Source organism: Hyla sarda, chromosome 6, assembly GCF_029499605.1.
Source record: "Hyla sarda isolate aHylSar1 chromosome 6, aHylSar1.hap1, whole genome shotgun sequence".
Taxonomy (NCBI): Eukaryota; Metazoa; Chordata; class Amphibia; order Anura; family Hylidae; genus Hyla; species Hyla sarda.
This window is the reverse complement of record NC_079194.1, coordinates 241,725,153-241,743,172: the sequence shown is the minus strand read 5'-3', so window position 1 is coordinate 241,743,172 and position 18,020 is coordinate 241,725,153. Positions and strand designations below refer to the sequence as shown.

General features: G+C 40.8%; 1 protein-coding gene and 1 long non-coding RNA gene across 2 annotated transcripts in view; one reads left to right on the top strand and one right to left on the bottom strand.

The window, feature by feature from the left end:
* LOC130276866 (uncharacterized) overlaps positions 1–6,316 on the bottom strand; it is an 84,152-nt gene extending 77,836 nt beyond the window's left edge. Inside the window, exon 1 of the long non-coding RNA XR_008845273.1 lies at positions 6,241–6,316. This is a non-coding gene — a long non-coding RNA (uncharacterized LOC130276866). The remainder of the gene's footprint in view (positions 1–6,240) is intronic.
* SYT7 (synaptotagmin 7) overlaps positions 1–18,020 on the top strand; it is a 526,341-nt gene that overhangs the window by 43,930 nt on the left and 464,391 nt on the right. The window lies entirely within an intron of this gene.

Sequence of the window (18,020 nt, the reverse complement as noted above, 5' to 3'; positions counted from 1 at the left end):
GAGGAGGTCAGATAAAGGCAGGGAGCAGATGGGAGCCAATTAAGCTAATTGGGCCAGGCACCAATCATTGGTGCGCTGGCCCTTTAAGTCGCAGAGAGCTGGCGCGCGCGCGCCCTAGAGAGCGGAGCCGCGCGCGCCAGCAGATGACAGCAGGGGACCGGGACGGGTAAGTGACCTGGGATGCGATTCGCGAGCGGGCGCGTCCCGCTGTGCGAATCGCATCCCCGACGGCCATGACAGTGCAGCGCTCCCGGTCAGCGGGACTGACCGGGGCGCTGCGGGGAGAGAGACGCCGTGAGCGCTCCGGGGAGGAGCGGGGACCCGGAGCGCTAGGCGTAACATACAGTGAGGACAAGCAGGGCTCTGTACACAGAGGACAAGCAGGGCTCTGTGCAGTGAGGACAAGCAGGGTCCTGTACAGTGAGGACAAGCAGGGTCCTGTACAGTGAGGACAAGCAGGGCTCTGTACAGTGAGGACAAGCAGGGCTCTGTACACTGAGGACAAGCAGGGCTCTGTACACTGAGGACAAGCAGGGCTCTGTACAGTGAGGACAAGCAGGGCTCTGTACACTGAGGACAAGCAGGGCTCTGTACAGTGAGGACAAGCAGGGCTCTGTACACTGAGGCTCTGCGACATGCTCTGGGCTCACACAGCAGGATGATTGACAAGCCAGGAGCCTGCACAGAGCCCTGCTTCTCCTGCCCTCACTTCCTGTATTTGGACTCCTCATAGACACACACAGGCAATAGCTGCAGGGACAGCATTTTTTCACCCAAAAATATAAAACGTTTTTAATCAATGTATATGACAAATGTGCATATAATGGTATTAGCTACATATATCAAAAGTTTTTGTGCGCGACAAGTACACTTAATCGCTCTGTGTTTTAGGGCCCTAGGTTTGCACTGTTTAGTTTTAGTTTACAGGGACTATTAGTTGGCTTATTTCCGGCTAGGGTAATGATCCATCATTTTGATGCTTTTTTTTGTGTGTGCATGGCATTGTAGCCATGCCCCTTACCCAGTATGTCATGCACCTTTGTTCAGTGATGTGCATTTTTCTGTTCTTTTTTTTTTTGGCACATGGTATGATAAATGTGTCTTCATTGTTGTGTGCCACAATTTTGACATGTGGAATCAGAATTCTAGAGCGTCAAACATAGTAAATATGGGCCAATGGATAATATCACTGGGATAAAAGCATGTATAAACCTGTATATTCCTGATGTCCATCATCACTTGTAAGGTATGACGTACAAAGGGGAAGGAGAAGAGTGAGTACTTTAAGTAATGGGCTTAAACAACAGGTGTTCCCATTTTTTAGGTGTATCTTCCCTACAAAGGGAAAGGACAGACAGTCCCATAATTCTGGTTTGACAGATTACCATTATACCCTACAGTATTATGTAGACAACAACTTCTCTGTTAAATACCATTACAAATGAGAAAATAGCCAACACTTCTAATGTACAAAAAGCATAACAAATTGTTTTGTTTGCTACTCCCTGAGAAGGACTGCATTAGGTTAAACCCATAATATACTGACATAAAGTAATGACATGTGAATTGTGAAGGTCTCTCAAGGTCAGAAATGAAGCCTAAACCATAAAGCTGACTATGGCTGATATATAATGAGCGATTGGTTCTCAGCTCTCCTCTGTTACCAAAATCTTTCATGTCACTCTTCTATGTCAGAACCTGTCTGACAGATTGCATTGGCAGTGGTCATGCGGTGTCTTCCCTACTGCACAAAGCACTAACATGTTCAGTGAAGTATGTTTAAGCTTCCTAACATATCTTTATGTCAACTGAAGTGATTAACCTACCCGCCGTGTCGCATATCATTACCATCTGTTTTCAAGGTCTGTACCCGGGATGATGTTTATAGTGGCACCGGTATTTTTGTATTTTTTAAAGATATGTTATTTTTTTGTTGTTTTTGCTGTATTGTAAATCTGATATCTTTTATTAAGTTGCCAGGAGCTTGTAATAGTTTCTCATTTATTTTTTGCGTAATATTGGTAAAGCCATGTTATAGAGCAGTACAAGTACAAAATAAAAATTGGAATTCTGAAACCTTCAATGACCTTTGCCCAAATGAAAAAAAACTGTCATCACTTTCATGATCCCTGAACCACGAGTCATTGGGGTGGTCCCTGGTGGCTTCACCCCACCCCACTGGCCTTGATTGACAGATCTCTACTTATATCCAATAAGCTTATGTGGTGGGAAGAAGCCACCGGAAATCAACTCGATGTCTTGTGGTTCAGGCAACATGAAAGTGATGGCAGGTTCTCTTTAATGGGTCAACTATGTTCTGCACAGATAGTTACCCCTGGGCTCCGCTGCCATAGGAGCAGCTCATGGAAATGGGTGGCATTCAGATTTTACCTACTAGTTTCCTCTGCTTGATGACATTGACTTTACTTGGAAAACAAGCAGAAGGAGTTCTAGGAGGATGTGTGGGAAAGAGAAGACAGCCTAGTGATGTCCCCAGTGCTGTCTTCTTGCCTCAATAAATGGTCAGTAAAGCAATGGTGAACCCCATACAGGGCCCGACATAAAAAGTAACAACAGGAGATGATTGGGACATCAATTTCTCCTTGGTTTGGTGATCTGGCTATGATTTTAGCTAAACAGAGAGGTCTGGCTGAATTCACCCTGTGTGAAACCATGGAGATCAGTTTTATGTTGGGGGTAAGGTAGCAGAAATAGTTACAGTATCTGGAGTGCATTGATCCAAAACAGCAATGTGTTATGTTGGGATATCCTAATGCACAAGGGATCAAGATAGGCACATGACATTGAGAAGTAAAGTTAGGTTTGTGTAACATGATATGATATTGTATTGCAGTTCTGATGTAGGGATACATTGTCCGAATGCAAAAAAAAAAAAAAAATCTGGAGAAATCTTGCTTTATATGTAGCTCCAAATTCCCATGTGTTTCCCTTGTGACAGAATGGCCAGCCATGTCACGCATAGGTTGGATCCATCTGACCAGGAGCCACTTTCTTACCTAGTGGCTTGTAAAAGCTTCTATAACTGGAGGAGCCCTCTCTATGGCCTCTATGGAAGAGATTTATCAAAACCTGTTCAGAGGAAAAGTTGCTGAGTTGCCCATAGCAACCAATGAGATAGCTTGTTTCATTTTTTTAGAGGCCTTTTCAAAAATGAAAGAAGCGATCTGATTGGTTGCTATGGGCAACTCAGCAACTTTTCCTCTGGACATATTTCGATAAATCTCCCCCTATATGCATTAATATAGCATATAGACAGAGCACCTTTAAAGCTTAAAGAATTTATGTGGCAAGGTCAGAATACACGATGAGGAAGGCTTAACCCCTTAGAGGCCTTTTCAAAAATGAAAGAAGCGATCTGATTGGTTGCTATGGGCAACTCAGCAACTTTTCCTCTGGACATATTTCGATAAATCTCCCCCTATATGCATTAATATAACATATAGACAGAGCACCTTTAAAGCTTAAAGAATTTATGCGGCCTGGTCAGAATACACGATGAGGAAGGCTTAACCCCTTAAGGACCATGAGTTTTTCCGTTTTTGCACTTTCATTTTTTCCTCTTCACCTTTTAAAAATCCTAACCCTTTCAATTTTGCACCTAAAAATCCATATGAGGGCTTATTTTTTGCGCCACCAATTCTACTTTACAGTGAGATCAGTCATTTTACCCAAAAATCTACGGCAAGATGGGAAAAAAAATCATTGTGCGACAAAATTGAAGAAAAAATGCCATTTTGTAACTTTTGGGGGCTTCCGTTTCTACGCAGTACATTTTTTGGTAAAAATGACACCTTCTCTTTATTCTGTAGGTCCATATGGTTAAAATGATACCCTACATATATAGGTTTGTTTTTGTTGTACAAATCATGGAAAAAATCATAACTTCATGCAGGAAAATGTATATGTTTAAAATTGTCATTTTCTGACCCCTATAACTTTTTTATTTTTCAGCATATGGGGTGGTATGAGGGCTCATTTTTTGCAACGTGATCTGAAGTTTTTACCGGTACCATTTTGTATTGATCGGACTTTCTGATTGCTTTTTATTCACTTTTTCATGATGTAAAAAGTGACCAAAAATACGCTATTTTTGACTTTTGAATTTTTTGCGCATACGCCATTGACTGTGCGGTTTAAATAATGATATATTTTTATAGTTTGGACATTTATGCACGTGGCGATACCACATATGTTTATTTTTATTATGTTTATATATTATTTATATGGAATTTGGGAAAAGGGGGGTGATTTAAACTTTTAATAAGGAAGGGGTTAATGTGTGTGTGTTAAACTTTTTTTTACTTTTTTTTCTTTTACACTTTTAGTCCCCTTAGGGGACTTTTAGGAGGAATCATTTGATTCCTCATACAGATGAATGGGATTACATACAATCCCATTCATCTGTGTGCTCTGCGCTCGATTGATAAAGCCCGGTCCTGCCAGGCTGTATCATTCAGAGAGCCGGAGCCGACACAGCTACCTCAGTAGTGGATCGCTCCCCCGCGATCGCGCTGTGGGGGAGCCGCATGTCGGCTATTAACGCCGGCCACCAGCTACAAGAATGTAGCTGTGTAGCTGGGGGCCGGCCAGCATGACGCGGGTTCGAGTCGGGAGCCCGCCTCATACCTCGGTAACGGCCATTGGACGTTAAGGGGTTAAAGGGGTTATCCAGGAAAAAACTTTTTTATATATATCAACTGGCTCCAGAAAGTTAAACAGATTACTTCTGTAAATTACTTCTATTAAAAAATCTTAATCCTTTCAGTACTTATGAGCTTCTGAAATTTAGGTTGTTCTTTTTCTGTCTAAGTACTCTCTGATGACACGTGTCTCGGGAACAGCCCAGTTTAGAAGAGGTTTGCTATGGGAATTTGCTTCTAAACTGGGCGTTTCCCGAGACACGTGTCATCAGAGATTACTTAGAAAAGAACAACCGTAACTTCAGAAGCTCATAAGTACTGAAAGGATTAAGATTTTTTACTAGAAGTAATTTACAAATCTGTTCAAATTTCTGGAACCAGTTGATATATATAAAAAAAAGTTTTTCCTGGATAACCCCTTTAATGACGACATTATAGAAAATGCTGTTGAAGCTACAAGACTAAAATCTCAGGTGGTTCAGACCAAAGTATTTAGATCCTCTATTTCTAGAAAGACTGGAGTGTCTCAAATCCCAGGAGAATTGCAATATTCTTTGAGTTGTTGTTCGCTTGGATGCCGGGAAAGTTATATATTAAAAAGTAGGAAAGTGGTTTTGTCAAGTTTCAGGAACAGGCAGGGAAAATGATCAGTGATCTCAGTTGCCGGGAAGTGAGTATCACGGATATCAATGAAGCCTGTAGTATGGGCGCTCAGAAAAACATTGCGTGATGGAGGACGGTGTCAGTTCTAATGAAGCAGTGAGAGCAGTAAGGGAACGCCGATCTCTAAAAGCTCAATGCTTACATTTGTGAACCTCTAAGGAGCAGCAGAGGGACATGATCTCAGGAGACTAGATTAAGTGTTTTCCTGTCTGGGATTTTCATATAAATAAATGGTTTTTTGGATAGATGCCTGGAATCAAGATTAATTACAGAGACAGATCAGTGTGAGTTCACTCGAGATGCCAAACCTAAGGGGCAGACATTCCCACTCAGAAAACCTGCGCAGCTCAAAGAAGGCTCCAGAGAGCGCCCGACCCAACATGCACATGGCAGATCCCGGCTTTATATGAAGCCTGTGTAAAGATAGGTCCGGTGACCCCCAAGAACCATTAGTCATGACTCTGATTGACTGTGGCACCAATAAATAAATGGTTGTAATCCCATAAATTTGCAATAAACACATAACAGACCTACGCATTTTATTATAGCGGCGCAGATGACAGTCGGATCCTGTGGATGTTTACTGGCTCCATCTTACTGTCACATAAAACTAGGTTGGAGTCTTCGCTATATGACAATGCGATTTATGGTCTTAAAATACATGGGATATTTTTAAGACAATGGCCCTCATTTAGAGTAGGGTTGTATTTGTAGTAGGTTTGATAATAAATGTGTTTTTTTTTCTTATTTATTATTATGTGCACTTGTGTGGTTTCTTTTTGGCACATGCAGGAAAAGTAAATGTTCTACAAATGATTGCACACACATTATAACATTAACATTAAACATTAAAATTCTATTCTGATGGCACTGAAATGCTTGGGAGCTAAATAACTAGAGATTATGGGGTACCTACCAGCTTAGTAAGCATAGCAGATGCTATGGAACCCAACATATAAGAAGAAGGCCATCTTTGAGGCCACATTTTGTTATTTCCCCATTGTGTGTCATGAGACTTTGTGCGTTGTGAATTTTATATTATCATATACGTATACTGTGACATCACACATTAATCTTGTACTGTGATATCACAGTCTGCATTACCCCATACTGTGACATCGCTGTTATACCATTTCTGTGAAAAAAAATCTCTGAAAAAAAAACTAGCCCTGTACTGTGACACCACTGTGTGAATTATCTCTATTCAATGTCCCCTCTGAGTGAACTATCTCTGCTGTGACATCATTGTATGAACGTACTTTCTATACTGTATCATATGTAGAAAGAAAGGGAGTCTGGCACTACAGGACTAAGGCTGAGGTTAAATGGACAGCTGGTGTGGATGACACAGAGATCCCCAGAAGACAATGTAGGACGGGGCGGTGCATAAATCCATAAAGATGCAAGTACGAATGTAACAAAAGAAACAGGGACTGCACTCACCGTCCATACAGCATTTATTGGAAGTCATCAGGCATGGTGAGCTGTTACAAGAGCAGAGGCGGGGGACGTAACCGGGACAGGCTGTTTCACACTTAGTTGTGCTTCTTCAAGCCAGTACCGGCTTGAAGAAGCACAACTAAGTGTGAAACAGCCTGTCCCGGTTACGTCCCCTGCCTCCGCTCTTGTAACAGCTCGCCACGCCTGACAACTTCCAATAAATGCTGTATGGACGGTGAGTGCACTCGCTGTTTCTTTTGTTACATTCGTAATTTCTATACAGTGACATCACTGTATAAATTATCTGCCAGCTCTGTACTACTACCTGACACTCTTTCTTGAAAGTCAATATATGTAAAGTCCAGTGTCCAGTGATCAGCCACCAAATGAGAAAATACTTGTATGTCGGCTGAACACATCTTTTGTACGGCCAATAAAATTAATGTTACTGGCGTCACATCGCCCTGTAAACAGGGGAATGGTGTCCAATGGTTTTGAAAGGCTGCACAGATGATGGAGCTTTGTAAAGGCTCTGAACATGAGCGGTGATCACAGAGATCAGCAATTGTTTACTGCTGCAAGTTTGGCCTATTTGAAATGGCCCTTAGTCTATAGGACTGTCTTGATCATGTGCACAGAGAGCAGGGAGAGAAGTGTTTAGCCATATGCTTCTCTCCCTGACCCTTTTAGTGATCGGTCAGGATCTAAACACCCATACTCCAACTTATCAAAACTTTTTCCGTGTCCTTAGGTTTTTTTTAAAGTGACAGTGGAAGATATTCAAGTTCCCTTGGGCATACTTTATGAGCCTTGAAGGTAAAGGTGTTGAAGCTAGGTAGTAGGTGGATTGGTGGTATAATGACATCTGGTTTAGGGTCATATTCTGAAAATAAGATGAGGGTACTTTACAAATCAATACATCTCTTTACTAAGCTTTGTGATACTGTGGGTTTATTACTGTATTGCAGCCCACCTGGTCACTAGTGCATATCATACAATGATTGAAGTCAGCAACAAACCAAGTGTACAGCCAAAGTGTTCTTTAGTCTGATCTCATCTACTTTGGCAATACTTCAGCAGATATACAGTATTGTTTGATCAGCATATTAAACAGCAGAGACAATGAGAGATCCATATGCCATCTAAGTTTTATGAAGCTTGCCAAAAAACAAATGTGGGTGCAAAATATTGTAACTCTGTGCCATATTTCTTCTGTTTATCTGCATTAATATACAGTCATGGCCGTAAATGTTGGCACCCCTGAAATGTCTCTAGAAAAGGAAGTATTTCTCAGAGAAAAGGATTGTAGTAACACATAATTTGCTATACACATGTTTGTTCCCTTTGTGTGTATTGGAACTAAACCAAAAAAAGGGAGGAAAAAAAGCAAATTGGACATAATGTCACACCAAACTCCAAAAATGGGCTGGACAAAATTATAGGCACCCTTAACTTAATATTTGGTTGCACATCCTTTGGAAAAAATAACTGAAATCAGTCGCTTCCTATAACCATCAATAAGCTTCTTACACCTCTTAGCCGGAATGTTGGACCTCTCTTCCTTTGCAAACTGCTCCAGGTCTCTCTTATTGGAAGGTGCCTTTTCTCAATAGCAATTTTAAGATCTCTCCACAGGTGTTCAATGGGATTTAGATCTGGACTCATTGCTGGCCACTTCAGAACTCTCAAGGGCTTTGTTGCCATCCATTTCTGGGTGCTTTTTGAGGTGTGTTTGGGGTCACTGTCCTGCTGGAAGACCCAAGATCTCGGATTTAAGCCCAGCTTTCTGACACTTGGCTGTACAGTGCAACCCAAAATCCATTGGTTATGCTCAGATTTCATGATGCCTTGCACACATTTAAGGCACCCAATGCCAGAGGCAGCAAAACGACCCCAAAACATCATTGAACCTCCACCATATTTCACTGTAGGTACTGTGTTCTTTTCTTTGTATGTATCATTCTATTTTCGGTAAACAGTAGAATAATGTGCTTTACCAAAATGCTCTATACTGGTCTCATCTGTCCACAAGACGATTTCCCAGAAGGATTTTGGCTTACTCAAGTTAATTTTGTCAAAATGTAGTCTTGCTTTTTTATGTCTCTGTGTCAGCAGTGGGGTCCTCCTGGGTCTCCTGTCATAGAGTTTCATTTCATTTAAATGTCAACTGTTCGCGCTGACACTGATTCTCCCCGATCCTGCAGGACAGCTTTAATATCGTTGGAGCTTGTTTGGGGCTGCTTATCCCCCATCCGGACTATCCTGCGTTGACACCTTTCATAAATTTTTCTCTTTCTTCCATGCCCAGGGAGATTAGCTACTGTGCCATGGGTTGCAAACTTCTTGATAATGTTGCGTACTATGGGCAAAGGCAAATCTAGATCTCTGGTGATGGGCTTGTAACCTTGAGATTGTTGATATTTTTCCACAATTTTGGTTCTCAAGTCCTCAGACAGTTCTCTTCTTCTCTTTCTGTTGTCCATGCTTAGTGTAGCACACACAGACACACAAGGCAAAGGCTATGTGAACTTCTCTCCTATGTATCTGCTTTCAGGTGTGATTTCTATATTGCTCACACCTGTTACTTGCCCCAGGTGAGTTTAAAGGAGCATCACATGCTTGAAACAATCTTATTTATCCACAATTTTGAAAGGGTGACAATAATTTTGTCCAGCCCATTTTTGGAGTTTGGTGTGACATTGTGTCCAATTAGCTTTTTCTCCTCCCTTTTTTGGTTTAGTTCCAATACACACAAAGGGAATAAACATGTGTATAGCAAAACATATGTTACTGCAATCCGTTTCTGTGAGAAATACTTCATTTTCTAAAAAAATTCTGGGGTGCCAAAATTTTCGGCCATGACTGTATGCAATATGTCTGTGACATAGAGTTTATGATGTTTGCAGCCACATTTACTAAGCTTAATCCACTTCTGTTTAAAGTGTACCTGTCGTTTACAAAAACTTTTTATATAATGTAGATAATTATATGTATATTTGTAAAATACAATGGTTAAAAAAGGTGTATATTTTTGTCCCTGCAGCTATTGCCCGTCGTCAAGGCTCTGTGCACTGAGGAAAAGCAGGGCTCTGTACACTGAGGACAAGCAGGGCTCTGTACGCTGAGGACAAGCAGGGCTCTGTACACTGAGGACAAGCAGGGCTCTGTACACTGAGGACAAGCAGGGCTCTGTGCACTGAGGAAAGCAGGGCTCTGTGCACTGAGGACAAGCAGGGCTCTGTACACTGAGGACAAGCAGTGCTCTGTGTACTGAGGACAAGCAGGGTTCTGTACACTGAGGACAAGCAGGGCTCTGTGCACTGAGGACAAGCAGGGGTCTGTACACTGAGGACAAGCAGGGCTCTGTGCACTGAGGACAAGCAGGGCTCTGTGCACTGAGGACAAACAGGGCTTTGTACACTGAGGACAAGCAGGGCTCTGTGCACTGAGGACAAACAGGGCTCTATGCACTGAGGACAAGCAGGACTCTGTGCAGTGAGGACAAGCATTGCTTTGTGCACTGAGCACAAGCAGGGCTCTGTACACTGAGGGATTGGTCAAAATAATGTCAAAATAACCTGATTAGCTTTCATGAGGAGGTGAGCTCCAGACTAGAACAGGGGGAATCACTGGATGGCGTATATCTTGATTTTTTTAATCAAAGTATTTGATACAGTGCCACATAAAAGATTGATACATACAGTGAGAATGCTTGGGCTGGGTGAATGTGTGTGCAAGTGAGTAAGTAACTGGCTCAGTGATAGGAAACAGAGTGTGGTTATTAATGGTACTTATTCTGATTGAGTGAATGTTACAAGTGGGGTTCCACAGGGGGTAAGTTTTGTGTCCTATTCTATTTAATATATTTATTAATTACCTTGTCAAGGGATTTTATAGTAAAGTAGCAATCTTTGCAGATGATACTTATCTCTGTAAAGTGGTTAACACAATAGAGGGCAGTGCACTGTAACAAATGGATCTGGATAGGTTGGAGGTTTGGGCTGGGAAGAGGAAGTGAGGTTCAACACTGATAATTGTAAGGTAATGCACATGGGGAAGAAAAATCTGGGCTGGGATTATGTATTAAATGGGAGAACACTTGGGATGACATGGAAAAGGACTTAGGAGTCTTAGTTAACATTAAATTTAGCTGTAGCGACCAGTGTCATTGGCAGCTGCTGCCAATTATCCGAAAGTGGATGGTTTTTAAACCATAAACAGCCCTAAAAGGAGCCTTGGCCTTAGCCATAAATTTGCAGCTGTAAATATTATATGGGAATTACCAAAATGTTTCCATTTAGTTGAATGGAACTCAATATTTTAAAACTAATGTTTTTTGGTCCTTTTTATGAGCTGTAAAATGGCAATTTTTTACATAAATGAGCCAAAACACTGTGTGAACATAGGTTTAGTCTAAATATAATTAGAGTTATTTCTCTTTTACTTATCTAGTTACAGCCCAGAGCTGCACTCACACTTTGTTGCTACTGGAACAAGTTTACAGTTTGCAGATATGCCTGGTCCTACTCCTAACATATTGGTTGAGCTCCTATACTGTACTGCATTATATTACTGTAATGAACTTTCCTGGTCCGACTTCAGTACTGACTCCAGTTCTCTCTCTGGTGGCCATCCTGATGGTTGCCCTGCATGTTGCAAGGCCATCCATTACTGCATGACATGGCCGGCCTAGCCAATGTGATGATGTGAGCTTCGGGCCAATCAGCTATGATGTTGGCAGCATATTTTAACTGTTCCATGTTTTAGTCCTATGTCTGTGAATGAGATTCTTACCCGTCCCCAGTGTTTTTGAACCCTGTATTCCTTGAACACCTGACCTGACTCTGCCATTGCCTCCTGAGTTAGTACTGTGCTACTCAACTGATTTGACCCAGGCTTGTACTGACTCTGCTGTTCCTGATTTTTTACTGCACTTCTCTCTAGGTTTTGACTCTCTGGCTTGTTTTGGATTACTGCCTTGTCTACTTACTTGGAACCTTTTTTCCCACATGTTGTTTCACTGGCCTGTCTGTCTTCCCTGATGCCCCATGTACTTAGCGAGTTTAGGGACTGTCCACCAGTTGGGGGGCCTCCCAACTTAGATTTATATTGGATTGTCCAAGTAGGTTGGGACAGTGCTTGGGGCTTGATTCAGGTCTGGACTGATTCCTACCCCAGACATTATAGCCACACTGTATTCTATGTAATGCAAAGTACTTACAAAGTTACTGAAATTATCTATATATCCAATATGTGAAGATAGTGTTCAAGGCTAAATGTACGCATTCTTTAGAAAATAACTATACTTTCAGAGCTTTTCTTTTTTTTTACAGTATATATATATATATATCATCCAAAGACAGCTTCCATGGGTAAAATTGTTGACATGTTCTAATAGCTTAGCCAAAGTCACCATTTCTTGAAAATATTAAAACACAGATTTAGTTTGTTAACAGCTTGGCTACAGTCTACTAATAAATACCTATAAATCCTGTGTAAATTTTGATTGTTTTCCTTTGTGTAGCTCTGCTCTAGTATTGCTTTTCCACCCCTGCAGTGCCTACAGTAAGCAATCTTCTTTCAAGAGGAAGGGATTTCATGGGTTAACAATTGTTTGTGTATTGATGTTTTTTTTTTGTTTTTGTTTTTTTTGTGCAATTGATCTATATTCTCACTAATATCACGCCACAGCCCCATTACCTCCCATCTGTGTTTGTATCCCTGGCTTCCAGTGATTGGATAATGGAAGGCATTGATATGCGAAAGCTGGCACCGCTGCCTCCTAATTACAACTGCAAATAAATGAGAATAAAAGTACATTAGAGGCCATTGTAGAGATCTGCCAGCAATTACAGCTCGAAACCAAACCCCATGAGCGCTTGGCGCTGCCATTGGCTGTCAAGGCTATGAAAAATGCATCCTGTTTTGGAAGAAGTGCATTAGGGTCTCAGGGCAGGCATTGAGGGCATGAACGATTCAGAGATTTTGAGCGAACATAAGAGGACAGAGATCAGACGACTGACATCACAGGAGACACTCAAGTTACTTAGAAAGTTCAGCTTATTAGCACCAAGGCTTGAAATTATTTTTCTATTAAATTCAACCATAACTACAGATGAGAACATGGTGTTCCACAATACGCCCTGACAGCCCTTAGTACACACAGTAGCTTTTACATAGCGCACAATGTAGGTACATTCATTTATTTTTATTATATTTTTTTTATTATTCCTCACCCTGAACCTTATAAAAAAATCCTGTCATGTATTTACAATAGAATTCAATTACAGATGGCATTCAGCTATAGACCGCAAATGTTAATAATGCCATGTACTCTGAATAATGGAAAAATGGGCTGAACCCTTCCATATCTTTACAAAGTAATGAGTGGTGAATTTTTTTAATGGCATTTGTTAAAATGACAAAGACGTATGAAACTTGCCACCATATTAAAGGGGTACTCCGGAGGAAAACTTTTTTTTTTTTTTTTTAAATCAACGGGTGCCCGAAAGTTAAACAGATTTGTAAATTACTTCTATTAAAAAATATTAATCCTTCCAGTACTTATTAGCTGCTGAATACTACAGAGGAAATTATTTTCTTTTTGGAACACAGAGCTCTCTGCTGACATCACGAGCACAGTGCTCTCTGCTGACATCTCTGTCCATTTTAAGAACTGTCCAGAGTAGGAGAAAATCCCCATAGCAAACATATGCTGCTCTGAACAGAGAACAGAGAGGTCAGCAGAGAGCACTGTGCTCATGATTCAGCAGAGAGCACTGTGTTCCAAAAAGAAAATTATTTCCTCTGTAGTATTCAGCAGCTAATAAGTACTGGAAGGATTAAGATTTTTTAATAGAAGTATTTTACAAATCTGTTTAACTTTCTGGCACCAGTTTATTTAATAAAAAAAAAGTTTTCCAACAGAGTACACCTTTTAAAGGGCTACTCCGCCCCTGGCATCTTATCCCCTATCCAAAGGATAGGGGATAAGATGTTAGATCGCCGCGGTCCCGCTGCTGGGGACCCCGGGGATCACCGATGCGGCACCCCGCCATCATTACTGCGCAGAGCGAGTCCGCTCTGTGCGTAATGACGGGCGATACAGGGGCCGGAGCAGCGTAACGTCATGGCTCCGCCCCTCATGACATCACGGCCCGTCCCCTTAATGCAAGTCTATGGCAGGGGGTGTGACGACCGGCAGGGGGTGTGACGCCACTCTTGTATTGACGGGGGCGGGCCGTGACGTCACGAGGGGAGGAGCCGTGATGTAACGATGCTCTGGCCCCTGTATTGCCCGTCATTACGTGCAGAGCGATCTCACTCTGCGCAGTAATGATAGAGGGGTGCTGCAGCAGCGATCCCCGGGGTCCCCAGCAGCGGGACCCCGGCGATCTGACATCTTATCCCCTGTCCTTTGGATACGGGATAAGATGTCTAGGGGCGGAGTACCCCTTTAAGCGGTGCTGCTTGTTTCCTGCCAGTCTTTCAAAACCTGGATTGTATTGTGTTATTGTGCGGCATGAGCAGTTACTCTGATGATCTTTTAGATGAGCTGTATATTTAGATTTCAATATTTTTATTGCTTTTGATCTTGGTATCAAACAAGTTCTATTTTCTAGTCGGTAATATTTAGATGTTGCTGAACATGATGCCATGCAACAGTAATATTGCCAATGCAAAAATAAAGTATAATGGCATGGCTTATTAATAAATCACGTTCTGCCATTTATCTCTTTACTAACAGTTTGTAAGCTAGTGTGTAATATAATGTGTGACAATTGTCTCTAATTGTACCTTCTTAATTGTAAATTGCTGCAGAATTTGTTGGTCATATATAAATAATAATACTAAATTATTATTATTAGTATTATTATTCATAATAATATTATTATCTACAACCAAATCTGCGAAGGAGACCCCAAATGGAGTAAAAAATACCAGATGTTTTCTTTTCTGTAGAATTCCAGGAAGGATAATATAGCACAGGTACAGTATTAAATGAAGTCTTTTCTATTGGTCCATATTAAAATGACATCATGTCATACAACACACAGAGCACTTGATGCCTTTTAAACCAAATGACTTATGACTAAGACCTTAACAGTTTGAAACCCGTCAAGGGTGTGTTGCCTGACATGATGTAATTTTAATATTGACCAATAAAGAAGACTTCATGTAATACTGTATCTGAGATAGATTATCCCTCCTGGAATTCTTTATTTTGCTTCTGTAAGTTGTCCCTCCAGAGTCCATGCATGATACATTATGCCAACAGAGGATCGGGTTCCCTTCCCTTTGTATTGTTGGGTGAACAGATGTATTGTTTTATCCTTATGCCAAGGGTCACTATGATCAAGTCGACGAATTCCAATAACAAAGTGTAATTGATTCTCCTATAACCCTATTGCTGGTGCCAGTAATCCTAATGTTTTCCCTCTCGTCCATCATATTGAGAAGTCAGAAAGAGGCCAAGAATACAAGAAAACAAACACCACTTTTTCATTTGCAGATGATAATCGATGGCTGTGATCTGGCAGTGCATGCAGCTAGTTTGATATTTTTAGGAGGCCGGAGTCTTCGGAGACAAGCAGTAGCTGGAGACTTCTAGCATGTCATATTAAAGCTGTAATCTCCTCACATAACACAGCAAGGAACTAATAGAAGGAACTGAACGGATATGCGGTTTTTCAGCAATAATTACTATATATGAGCTTCCTTAATGGCTTCTTGTCCCTGCAAAAGTAACTGTGGTGGACAAGAGCATGGAAATATCAAGCAAGGTTGCTAAGGACCATGTGTGGTGACACTTTGTTTTTTAAAGAGTACCTGTCATCAAACCATATTTTCTAAATTAACTTAGATTATATTCCCTAAGTACTTCTATCACCCCTCCTGCCCTTAAAAAAATCTCCAAGCTTTAAAAAGCTGTGTATCATACCTTTCCCCTTGCTCACATTGTGTGAGCTCCCAGCAGGAGAAAGTGGGCATTTCCCAGCAGGTGCAACGTCACTGAAACCTGCAAAAGCTGTGTATTGCCATGTGCCGCATGCATTTCCTGAGTTTGGACTCCTTCCAGGCCGGGAGGAGACCAGACTAACTGTTTGACTTGCGCAGGGAACAGAACAGAGCCACCTAGTGTCCGTTTTTTCAATCACATTAAAAACAGAAAAGTTGAGAATTCTAACAGAAAGTGAATAGCAAAGTGTCTTAAAATTACAAAAGGAACAATATATTAAAAGTTTAATTTGGTGACAGGTACTCTTTAAAGATAATCTTAATCTTGGTATAACAAACAGGGTGTTCATAAACATGTTGATATGCGTACATGACATACAGGATTTCCCAGTCATCAGTCATTTTATGGACTGTAGTCGCCAAAATATGATGGTATGAGGTTTTATGCACTCAAAATAGATATAGTATGAGGACAAAGTAACCGGCTTCAGTGGAGGGAGCATAACCCCTTGAGGACATGAATCATTTATATTTTTGTGTTTTCATTTTTTCTTCCTCCTTTTATCAGTCATAAATCTTTTCCTTTTTTTGATCCCCAGACCCATATGAGGGCTTGTTTTCTGCCCAGCTAATTGTACTTAGTAATGGCACCTTTTAATGTTACCATAAAATGTACAAAGCAACAGAATCATTTTTCAGCTTTTGTGGGATTCGTTTTTACGCAGCTCACTTCACGGTAAAACTGACATATTCTCTTTATTCTGTTGGTCAATACGATTAAAATAATTCCTATGTTCACATTCTTTTCTATTTTTGTAATGCTTTTAAAAGAAGTCCAACTTATTTTGTTAAAAAGCATGTTTAAAAATGTCCATTGGTGGCCAATTTTTGTACCACGATCTGTAGATTTTATCAGTAACATTTTTGCGTATATGTGACTTTTTGGTCACTTTTTATTTTTTCCATTTTTTCTGGGATGTGATGTGACCAAAAATCTGATGTTTTGGAGTTTGGTATATTTTTTATTTAGCATTTATGCTGATTACTCTACAGGACCATTAACGTCATATTTTAATAGTTCGGACATATCCCTACATGGTGATACCAAATATTTTTAATTATATTTTAACTTTTTTTTTTAATTAGTAAAATGGGGAAAGGGGTGATTTAATTTTTTTTAATTGGTGGAGGGGCTTTTTTAAACTTTTTATTACTTTTTTTTCTTTCTTTCTTTGTTTCTTTTTTTTTTTTTTAATCCCCACAGGGAACTATTACCGTAATAGCTTTCTATTGCATTGACATAGCACTGATCAGTGATATCAGTGATCCATTTGTACAACCTGCAAGACAATACAAATAGATTGCAGCAGAGAGGCATGGAAAAGGTAAGGAGTCCTCTGGCCACCATCTTGACTCATCGGACCCTGACAATTGCACTGTGGGTGGTCTAATGTGTCCCACCCAAAGCCTGCAGATACTTTAGATGCCTGCCGTGATCGGTATTGATAATTACTTGTTTTTTATTTGAATTAACAACAGCTGTTGCTAAGCACATGACACTATTCTTGTCCTGTGATTGGTCACTGTATCCTTTTTATATGAATGTAAGCTAACATTATCCATGACTAACGACCCACTGTGCTTGAAATGCATCAGAGTTGGCTTGTGTATATGACCTGTGCTTTACCATTGACACCATAAAGTCTGTGTTTTTATTGTTATTGAAGAGGTGCTGAATTCTTCGGCCTGTGTAAAATAAAAATAAGGTAAGGAAATTGGTTTTGAAGCCACAAAATCTCATCCAAAAATAGGAAGCTGTGTGTCACGGTCTATGTTGAGGACAGGAGCTTTTCCAGGGTCGCAAACACAATTGAACCCCTGGGTGGGTCAGGAACCACAATGAAATCAATTACCAAAACCCAGGGCCTAAGCTTGGGGCAAAAGATCCCCTTGATAATAACCCCCCTTCTAAAACATAACTTTTATTTCTTGTGTTACGATATCAGTGACAAGTGATTTAAAAAGAAATAAAAGTTATGTTTTAGAAGGGGGGTTATTCTCCAGGGTCGAGTATAGTACACACTGTGCCTCAAAAACGTAAAATGGAGCCGCTCTCACCTGGTGTCCAAAGGAGCAGCTAACTGTTGCACAGGTAAAGAGTAGTCCAGAACATGTAATACCTACCTGCACTGTAGGGGGCGCCAGTCAGTGCATGCACTTCAGTAATACAAGTGTTTTACCAGTGATAGATCCATTCTGATTGGTCAGATCTTCCAGTCATTGATTTGTTTCACCGGT